Source organism: Mastomys coucha, unplaced genomic scaffold (assembly GCF_008632895.1).
Source record: "Mastomys coucha isolate ucsf_1 unplaced genomic scaffold, UCSF_Mcou_1 pScaffold15, whole genome shotgun sequence".
In the NCBI taxonomy this organism is placed as follows: Eukaryota; Metazoa; Chordata; class Mammalia; order Rodentia; family Muridae; genus Mastomys; species Mastomys coucha.
In genome coordinates, this window is record NW_022196897.1 from 82,115,637 (window position 1) to 82,122,892 (window position 7,256).

A 7,256-nucleotide genomic window follows, 5' to 3' on the forward strand; every position below is an offset into this window, starting at 1 on the left:
CCATGTGCAGTTCTTGGTTGGTGGTTGAGACCCTGGGAGCTCCGAGGGTACTACTTAGTTCATATTGTGATTTTTCTGTACTGTGTGTATCTTGTACCATCAGGAACAGCGTTTCCGTCTTCACAGACCTAACCAGTCATAATAAGAAACTCTCCTGCCAGGGCCAGGAAGTAGGAGAGGGTGTGTTGATGAGCAGGGGGAGGGAGGAGGGAATAGGCAATTTTTCAGAGGGGAAGCCAGGAAAAAGGAGAACATTTGAAATGTAAATAAAGAAAATATTTAATAAAAAAAAGAACGGAACTCTCCTGGCTCTTCCTCTCTTCCAGCCTCATTAGAATTAGTCTTGTTTCTACATCATGAATGACATTTGGTCCAGGCATTGTAATGGATGAAAGACCATGCGGACATGTATACAGTCTTGGAAACTCAGCTACCTAAATTAAAGCTGAAATTTATACTCACCTTAATGGGGTTTTTTGTGACTTAATCTCTTATACCTCAGGTTGGTCATCTGTGAAATGGCCCAACAAGAATCTCACCTAAATAGAACTTTTTGATGATTTATTTTAATTATCTTAAAAAATATGCATGTGCTCATTCTTAATAGCTGAGTAGTATTCTATTGTGTAAATTAACCACACTTTCTGTATCCATTCTTCTGTCGTGGGACATTTAGATTGTTTCCAGCTTCTGGCTATCACAAATAAGGCCGCTATGAACATAGCGGAACAAGTGTCCCTGTGGCATGGTGGAGCATCTTTTGGATATATTCCCAAGAGTGGTGTAGCTCGGTCTTCAGGTAGATCTATTTCCAATTTTCTGAGGAACCTCCATATTGATTTTCCAGAGTGGTTGTACCAGTTTGCAATCCCACAAGCAATGGAGGAGTTTTTCTCTTTCTTCATATCCTCTCCAATATGTGTTGTCATCTGAGGCTTTGATCTTAGCCACTCTGATTGGAGTTCAGGTGGAATCTCAGGATCATTTTGATTTGCATTTCTCTGACCACTAAGGACTTTGAACATTTCATTAGGTGCTTGCTTCTTAGCCATTCGAGATTCCTCAAATGTGTATTCTAGGTTTAGTGTTACACCCCGTTTTTTGATTGGGTTGTTTTTTGGTGATTAATTTCTTCAATTCTTTATATATTTTGGATATTAGTCTTCTATCAGCTGTGGGATTAGTGAAGATTTTTTCCTAATCTGTAGGTTTCTGATTTGTCTTATTGACTATTTCCTTTGCCTTACAGAAGTTTTCCAGCTTCATGAGGTCCCATTTATCAATTCTTGATCTACTGAGGTTATGCAGTGCTCACAAAAAGGGACCTATCATGACTGCTCTCCTAAAGACCCAACAAACAGCTGAAAGTGTCAAATGCAGATATTTCCACCCAATCAATAAACAGAAGCAGCTGACCCCTGTTGTTCAATTAGGGAAGGCTGAAAGAAGCTGAGAAGGGTGATCCTGTATGAGGACCAGCAGTCTTAACTAAATTGGACCCCCAAGATCTCTCACACATTGGACCACCAAACAGACAGAATACACCAGCTGATATGAGGCTCCCAACACACATACAGTAGAGGATTTCCGAGTCTGTGTTCATTCAGAGATGATGCACCTAACACTCAAGAGACTGGAGGCCCCTGGTCAAGAGACTGGAGTTTAGAGGTCAGGGGTTTGGGGAGGAGGTGTGGGATGTAAAGCAGTCATGAGGTAGATGGGGGGGACAGGGAATGGAATATGGAGTGTAAAAAATAAATTAATTTATTAAAATAATGTGCATGTGCATGAGTGGAGGATATGTACTTATGAATGCAGTAACCCATAGTGGCTAGAGAAGTTGTATCCCATGGATCCTCAGTTACATGTGTTCAGGAGCCACCACATGTGAGATCTGGTCACTGAACTCTGGTACTCTTAGATCATTCACTCACTATGACTAACCCAACTTCCCTGTGTCTTGCCTACCTAGATTTATATAAGATTGCTAATAACAGCAAGTATCATTTCTGAATAAATATTGATGCTTCTTGTTTTATCACATTGTTAGGTTCAGAGAGAAAAAGTCTGAATATTAGCTGACGAGTTTGAAAAATACACATGTCCCATTATACAATGTTCCTGATCCAAGTTAGGATGTAAACTATTAAAATTAAGACAGCAGCTGGAGGTGAAGCTCAGTGGTAGAATGCTGGCTCAGGCTATGTGAGGTTTTTAGTTTGATTCCCTGAGCTAAAGTAAGCAAATCAATGAGTAATACACACACACACACACACACACACACACACACACACACACACACATACATACACACATACACACATCACACACAACTTCATGTCTTTGTCTAAAATATGATTACTTTGGATTTCAATTCAAGGAAATATTTTTATGTAAATATGCTCTCATAGACAGCATCTTCTGCCCTCTCCTGGCTTCTGTAAGAAATTCAAGTAAGTGTGTAATTATATATGTCCTTGCTTTTATTTCATATCATGCACCTTAAAATTTGCCACATCTCAAGTTTCAAACAGGACAGTTACAAGTGAACTGCAAACAGGTACGACCATGGAAATTTCCAAAAAACCTTTGAGATTTTATTTGATTCCTTTCTTGGGGTTCATCCTAGATATCATAATTACTAAATAAGTAATTTAAATAGTATTATATATACATGATCTCAAAGACTGTTATTTGAGGTCATCAACATGGCTGAAATGATTAACCAGGTGCTTAAACTAGAACCTACACATAAGGAACTTCCATTGTAGTAAAAGTCTGGGGCTAGAGATTTCATTTGTAATTCACTATATTGAATTTTAACTGATTTTCGCCAACCTTTAAAGAACAAATAAAGTCATAGTTTTGAAGAGGTACTAGGGTTGGAATCAAAGGGTGGACATAATTTTCAAGTAGAGTGATTCAGATTGCCGACAAATGACTGCACTTCTCTTTGATTTTCAGAAACAGTACAGATTAAGGATCAGTTCACCACATTTTTGACTGAGTCATGTTTGAAGCTACCTGCACCATCTCTCACTCAGCCAGAGATGTCAGAGCATGGCAGAGTTCTCCTGTTAGAATACAGCAACAAAACAGAAGTTTGTGTTGGTGAATTCAAAGCGGTCACAAGACAGCTTGCTGTGTGCACGGTCAGCAGAGGTCCACCTGCTAAGAGAAGGCCTTACACATCTTTGTGTTTCATGCAGTTCAGAAGGATAAGTCAAATGGAATGAAAGGAACTTTGATGGGGAAGCCCAGTAAGCATGAAAAAAAATGAAAGGAACAAATAACCATAAAAACAGCAAAATAGTTTAGATGTCAGCTGTGGCATTGCCTTCCTTATCTCAGTAAGTACATCCAAAGCTGCAAGAGTCACAATCCAGACCTTTATGTCTCAAACATACTTTCATAGGTTATTAATGTCTAACATATATGTCCTTCTAAAATTCCTCTCTCCATAAAAATCAAGTAATTTTATGACAAGAAACTTCTCCTAGGCACTAAACTACATTATTAGTCCAGAGAATTAGCCCATGTAATTTACCAAGTGCTTGAACAAAAAGAACCATGGGAATATCTTATTTCTCAAATGCTGAAATGCTCACTAAAATGACCCGATACACCAACACCTCATACATCAAACATTTTGGTGGATTTGGCCACAAGTAAGAGTAAGATTAATTTTGAATTGATACAATCAGAGTAGTGGATTAAGGCATAAGTATGAGCAGTAAAAGCTAGCTCCTAAGCAATCTGATGTAAATCCAAGAGAAAGAATCAATTGCCAAGGGCACAGTTGACATAATTGCAAAAAGATCTGGAAGAAAATATTAAATCTCTCATTAACATTTTACCAAAGTAGATTCCAGAAACCTTATAGTATTACAAGTGTTTAAAAATTAAATCATGAAGTTAAAGGCATGTTTATAAGTGTATATAAAGACATATTTCATTGGCCCCAGAGTGGAATTTTTAATGAAGGTTTGTTGTCAAAATAATGTAATTAGGTCATTTAAAAAATTCTGTTACAAAACACAGAAATATATTTACAATGCTTAAACAACAAATTTAATAATGAGTATTATTTCTCACAATCTCTAAGACATTCCAGTGATTACAGTTTTAAAACAGGGAGCTACAAAAAGTACCCAATCTTATTGTGTCTTAGTATTGACAAAATTCTCCATCTTAAACAGAAGCATGGAGGGTTGTTATTAGATTCTGAAAGGAGTCTGTGCCGTGAATACCATGACTATCCTCTGAGGTTCCTGAAAACTCTGTGTCTCTGTCTATATGGCGCTGAGAAATATATTGCATATGAAGTCTCTTTTCTCTTGTCATTAAGTTCTCAAATCAGGACTGAGGTATCTGGTACTTGTACTGATGAAGCCTGGATCAAGCAGACCATTTTCTAACTTTCAAAGAACAAGAATTATCAAGACATGCTTCTGAGTTTGTGTCATTGGATAGCGATGGCCAGTATCAGAGTTAAGAGGTTTGAAGGGGGGTACATGTCAATGGATATTATATTTTCCCTATATTCTCATAATTGAATGAATGTATTCAAACACTTCCTATAATATAGAAGCTTCAATTATTCAAAGCATAGTATATATTCATGAAGACAAGTAATAAAGATGTTGAGGAATAAAACCCCAAGCTCTAGTATATTAGATTTGTGAGAGGATAGTAGATATCATATTTGTACATTTATGCTTTATTCCCTTGTTTTTTCTAAATTCTCCACAATGCATATTAATTTACACAATATGTCAAAGGATGCATTTGAGCTTCATATCCTCTATTGTATATTGGAGCCAGTGTCTATAATATATGATTTGGAATTAAAAGTATAACAGAATTTTAAACTTATATCTGTAAGGTTAATTCTGTCATATAAGTGATGACCTTAAATGCATGAAGGCCTGAATTTGATAGTCAAAACCCACATGGAAAAATAAAACTGAGATATAGTGGTACATTCTAGGAAGAGCATCACTGGGGAGGTAAAGAAATATCGATCCTAACCAGGCAACACTATTTGGTGAGCTCTGGGCCACTGAAAGATCTGGTTTCATTGAATCAGAGTGGATAGCACCCAAGGAACAACTCATAAAGTCAATTCCAATGTCCACATTTATACACACACACACCTATTCACTTACATGTACATGAATATATTTATATATAAAAAATAAAATTTTATCCCTTTCTTCTCCTATAAGAAAACAGAAAAGAATAAGGAAAAGATACATGTGTACATGATTGGAAAATACAGGCAAGAAATCAGCATTTACTCTTCTTTCGTCTCTGTAGATTTTGGTGCTTTATTTTGAATACTTATACTACTTTTCTATGGCACCTGGAGAGTGAACATACAGTGTAGTTAACACATGGCTCACTATCTTTATATGAAATTTCCAGTTCCTTTAAAGTTTATCATGAGCATCAGTGTTAAGAAGACAAACAATGTTTCATAAGTCAACTCAGTTTCTCTGTTTTATAGCTTGAACACGTGTTTCCATCCTAGTTTCTCTACACAGTTATGGACTGAGATGCACAAACAAATCCTAAAGCTTGTTTGGGATATCTTTACAGAAATATCCCCATCGGGGAATGACTCACTGCAATGCTTTATCTTGCTGAAAATGTATGGCTAATTTTTATAAGGTCTTATATAAAGATCAACCACATCTTTTGTCTTAAAAATAAAGCAAAGGAAAACAAAACAAAACAAAATGGTCATGGCCTAAATCCAGAAATTATTTCATAAAGGTCATAATTTGTTGAGCTAATGAAAGAGCTTTATTGATACCCTCTTTTACATTACAAAGAGACCTATCTCACTATTTCAAAAATGTGGCCAGTATATAAGTTATGATCAGTGGCTCAGAAAAGGTTCATTCAAGGATGGCATAGATGAGGTTTATATTTATGTATGTCATCTTTAAACGAATTATGGGTTCTTATCAAATCCTTGCTACTGGCCAGACATTATGTAAGTATTTTATGTGTCTTATATCTGTCATGAATGATGTTGAGTAAATTTAGAATTGACACAAAGCTTCCAGTGTATTTTTCTGTTAACAGTGTCCTTTCTCTTGGAGAAATCATCTCTATGTATTATCATAAGTCACTCTTGTGAGGGTCCCAAGCCCATTCTCTACTCTCTCCTAATTGGATTAGAATCAAAAACTACCTGAAATAGAAGAAAAAAATAGTTTCTCTGTCCAACACAAAGTTGCCAGTGAATTCAAGATTCAGGTCTGATAATAGCACTCTAGGTACAGCTGGAAAGCCAACTCAAAAATGGAGACTCTCTGAAAGAGAGTAAATTATGAATAAGGTTCAGAAAAAAAGAATAGAGATCACAAGTAGACTCTTGACATTTACCTCAAGGATCTTTTATTTCTTAAGCCTGGTTTTAGTAAACTGGAATACAATCCTTTCTCTGTATAAAGTATCTAGAATTGATAATTAAGAATAAAAGTAAAAACATCCATTATTGTTTTTATCCATTAATACATATTATTCCTTAGCCTCACAGTAAATCTAAAAGTTAATATTATCACTTCTGTCTTACAGATGATGAATGATTTTCTGAAAACCATTCATTTAAGAATGGGAGTTGATATTTAATCTGCATTGGAAACAGCTTCAAATCTTGTGATCTTTCTCATCTGTGTATCATGCCACATCTAGATTCATTCACAATTTTGACATAAGTTTAAGGAGACTGGTGCACATTATGGATGCTGTGTTTCTTTGCTTTCTCTAATCCTGTCAAGCTGTTGTATTTACACGGTGCTGCATCCTACATGTGTGCATGTTGACTGCCAAAGGGATACTCCGCTCAGGGCTCAGGAATAATTTCTGAGACTCATTATTCATTCATTATGCTCACAGTGAAGATAAAATTAAGACAACAATCAGTTTTCTGAGGACAGGGGTTATGAGTGTGTTTTAAAATATGAAAATTTCTGAATTACAAGCATTTATTAAGCTGCCATACACCTTCTAATCTGACTGGATTCCATCTGGTATGATTTTTGTCTCTGGTCTTGACAAAATGTAGATTGCTAATGAGCACCTGCTTATCCTGCTTTTATTGTTTTTGTTTAATGATTGTTTGGTTTCATATCCTATGAAACCAGGTGTATTTGTGTCTACATTTAGGAATCTTTTCATATGGAGTCCTGGATGAGTTATGATAGTTTGGTGTTTCCACAATGTCTCAAAATTCCTGCCTAGCC

At 36.0% G+C, this 7,256-nt stretch overlaps 1 long non-coding RNA gene across 1 annotated transcript in view; it reads left to right on the forward strand.

The window, feature by feature from the left end:
* Positions 1-3,960, forward strand: part of LOC116092248 — a 37,041-nt gene extending 33,081 nt beyond the window's left edge. Inside the window, exon 4 of the long non-coding RNA XR_004119175.1 lies at positions 2,965-3,960. This is a non-coding gene — a long non-coding RNA (uncharacterized LOC116092248). The remainder of the gene's footprint in view (positions 1-2,964) is intronic.
* Positions 3,961-7,256: the final 3,296 nt, after the last annotated feature.